The sequence below is a fragment of the Eleutherodactylus coqui genome, chromosome 11 (genome assembly GCF_035609145.1).
Source record: "Eleutherodactylus coqui strain aEleCoq1 chromosome 11, aEleCoq1.hap1, whole genome shotgun sequence".
Lineage (NCBI taxonomy): Eukaryota > Metazoa > Chordata > Amphibia > Anura > Eleutherodactylidae > Eleutherodactylus > Eleutherodactylus coqui.
The window spans coordinates 130,724,690-130,728,828 of NC_089847.1; positions in this window are offsets into that span (position 1 = coordinate 130,724,690).

Genomic DNA, 4,139 nt, shown 5'->3' on the forward strand with positions numbered 1-4,139 from the left:
TCAGCAGTTTGGCTGTGAAAAAGTAACAAAAATTCAGAGTTACTATCGCATTTCTAATATTAGTATGGATTATAATTATTACAAGTGAGGCGTATCCTGGCCTCATAGTAAGTTAGTGAGATGAATATGACTCCCTGTTCTATACTAGGCGTAGCCATTTTTCGTATCAGATAGCCATCTTGTATGCCTCTTTCATTTACATTCATTTTTCCTTTAAAGTGAGAATTTTCAGACATGGTAAATATCTGCTCAAAAAGCCTTAAGCGAACAGTTTTATGAATCAATGATAATAAATTGATTATAATAAATTTGAATTACTGTAATTGAGGCATGTGCCTCTATATAAAACTGCAGCTTGTCAATTTAAAATATATAACTTTTGATCACATCCAGTTGTGTGTGGTTTACCAGTTATTTCCAAGCTTGGTCATACACTTCTAACCATTTTGGAGGCCAAAGGCATACCATATAGCAAAGATTTATTTGCACTAACATGATATATATACTGCCATCCAATAGGTGGTGCTGCAGAGGTAGTATTTCCAGCTTCTTCTCTGAGCAGTCTATTAACATCTTCTTCTATGTGCATTAGGGATAAGAGACATCATAAAATCTGCCACATTCCTCAGCTCAGTGGACTGATTTAGTATTTATTTCTCTGCTCAGATTATCTTAAGTCTCAAATTTATGTGTGTAAACATATTATTTAGATCAAGAGGGGGGTCCCCCCTCCCCTCTGCACCTGTATATTATATGTGTGTGCCATCCAGACTAGTTTCATTGATCAGCCTGACGAAAGGTCAATAGAACCCAAAAGCTTGCTGTAACATCATGTATTTTTGTTAGCCATTAAAAGGTAACATATCTACAAGATTACTTGGTTACTCTTATTGAGAAGATTCACACTATAGTGATATGGAGCATGCTGGTATAACCGAGATATGTCCTCTATATAATTATTTAGGTCCAGCTGGTATAAATTATTCCAGCTATACATATTTGATTACATACAGCACATACCTTGTTACACCACATGATCGCCGCTCCTCTCCTCCACTATCAGCCACTGTCGGCAGGACCAGTCACTCGACCAGCAGGGAACTGATATACTGCAGTTGGGATGAATCACAACTGCAGTTTCTCAGTGGAATGAAGGAACGCATGCCGAGGAGTCTGCAGCATGGAAATGGCTGCCTGTTCCCTCGGAAACGGTCCCTCCCGTCCCTGAGCGCCCCACATAGCCAGCCCATGGGCTGCAGTGGCGCCACAGTATATGGCGGGGTATTGTGAGCCCCCATTCGTTAAGGGGCTAAATTACAATTGCAACCCCTGCGACCCCCTAGCGGTACACCAGTGATCTTAGGTTCTGTAGAGTCCATGGTAACTGTCAGTGTAAGGACCACATGGTAAATGTATACCATTCAGCAACACAAAGATCTGATATTAGATTCTGCCGACAACAACTATGACTATTCTTATTGTATGTAATGTCTGGAGAAAAAAGCTCAAAAATTAATTTTTCATTTTTCTTTTTATTATTCATTTTTTTCAAATATAAAGGCAAAGAAAAATAGACAATGTACAATGTTTGTGTAGCCCTATTGCTGATTGAATGGTTGTGATGAGTAGCACACCATTTGGTCAGGTTTGGTATTGGAAGCAAAATTTCAAATTAATGGCACATTTTTGGCATATAACCTGTAAATCAACTGACAAGAGCCTTGTAGGCCTCTGAGAGCTTAAATGACGGCTCCTGCTACCTGACTGTTCTGATAAATTCACTTGACCAAGAAGCATGAAATTTTAACTCTTCTGCTGCTGTTTGGTGAGTACCGATGCACAAATGGAACCATTACAGTTGTCCGGTTACAGAACAAAATCTTTTTGATAGGGCTGCCTGTAGTAAGATTATATCCAAAGGCAAAAAAGTTGTCAGCAGCACAATATGAGTACCATATGGTTTGAACAGGTATCCTGCACGCCCACTGGGTTTGGGATCCAAGCCAAGCCGCTCTTTAGTACAAATGTTGATGAAGTAGTGGAAACAGCAGATCAAGGTGCAAAGCAATGAAGTTTCTTTATTTCTTTCCTCCCAGACAGAAAAACACGACGTTTCGACTACAAGAGTCTTTGTCAAGTACTTGACAAAGACTCTTGTAGTCGAAACGTTGTGTTTTTCTGTCTGGGAGGAAAGAAATAAAGAAACTTCATTGCTTTGCACCTTGATCTGCTGTTTCCACTACTTCATCAACATTTGTAGTAAGATTATACACAGAACTGTACTTAATCCTTCATAATGACAGGACCTTGTTAACATGATGCTGCAGCCTCTGAATGGCTGCAGTGGTCAATTCACTTCTTGTGGTGGCAGCTGTCACAATTAATACGGTCAGAAGTCAGTTGTCCACTGCAGCTAATCAGCCATCAGTGCTCACATCCTGAGCACTATGATGCCAGGAGTTCGGGAACATGACGTTGCAGTTTCTGATTGAGACTTGACTTCCAGTATCAGCAGTTGTCACAACTAATGGTGTTTATTTTTTACTATGGTCAGCTCTATTGAAGGGACATCTTATAGACAGTAAACACTTTAAATAAGGACACCTTTAAGATATAAGGTGCATCATTGGTTAAAGCCACATCTGCTCAGACGGGGAGGAGAGGGATTAGCTGCAGTCACATTATGTCTGTGAAACAGCTATACCTTGCCTGTGTCACATTTTTTATAAAAAGATAGCAGCTGCTCTGGAAATTATGACACGTCACACTCAGTTTGGTATAATCAGAATGATCTTTTCTTTATTTCACCATGCAGCAAAGCTTTATAATTCTAAATCAATCTGTGTACCTATCTGCCTAGCCAATAAAGTACAAACAAGCGTGCATTAGTTCTGCTTTGTCATCTTATTTTTGCTATTCGAGCGCATATTATGACGTCAATCATTTCCTATCAAGGGTGTATCTTTTGGTTGTGTCATCTAGATAGAAGTCCGAAGCAGTTATGCTAGACTGCACCCATATCTTGTTTTATAGCAAACCACTTAATATAAAATATCTGTTTGTAGCTTTCTTAAAGATACACATACAATTTTGATCATATAAAGAAATCTAAATATGGAGTCAGCCTTGCTACACAATCATATATTCTCTAGCAGGGGTTGCGGTAGTTAAAGTTGCCCCTGTAATTTGGATCATGGCAAGATTCAGAAGGTCTCTCTAAGAAAGGTAATATGAGTGATGCATAATAGTTGGGTGCTTATTTTAAAGATTTGAAATAGGGACTGAGGAGCTTCAAGTTGGGGAGGCAGTGTTACATGTATGTACTGTATATTATGTACAGAGAGTCCATTTAGACTCTCGTGACCCGGCGATGGGACCATATTTACAGTTGGCCCGTATATGGCCTTGAACCTGTTGTGCTTGCTGTATTGCTAAAATAAAGTTAAACTTTTATTTCCAGCATAGAAGATGTCTGATGTTTAGGTCAGTTATTCCCATAGACTAGAACAGCCACATTGCCACGGGTCTATTTCAGAGACAACTGACCACAGTCCAAATCTGATTTATTGTGGCCGTAGATGGAACAAGAACACCTTATGAACGTATTATCCACTATAGCTGACGGGAGTACCGTTACTGCATGTTCGTCCGAAACCGCTATGCAAATTGTCACTGTACTAACTCAACCCTCTCGTGTGGCCCAGGGAAAACTTCAGCCTGATTCTCGGCATCATGTTAGACACATACAGCTTTTTTTCCCTCTTTGCCCTGATTACTACACAGTAGGGTTCTGGCCGGCTAGGTAAAAGGTCATTAATGAGATTTTTGGACTATTTTCTAGCCTAAAAGACTTCCTATACCCTGTGCTACTTTCTGTAAAGAGAAACATTACCACCTCCCCAGGACAGTTAGATAACTCATCTACATTTGGACAATTGTTTCTATTCTTCCTGGGAGCGGGTATTCTGTTAAGATCATTCCAAGAGCACAACAGGCAATCCTGAAAGGTAAGAAAAAACTCAAGTGGAACAGCCAAAGGCCTACAGAAGACTCCAGAAACAAGATATAAACAAACTTAACATAAAATCTGGGATATAAAATTCTGTTCTAGAATGATCAATATAATCCTCACCCCAGTA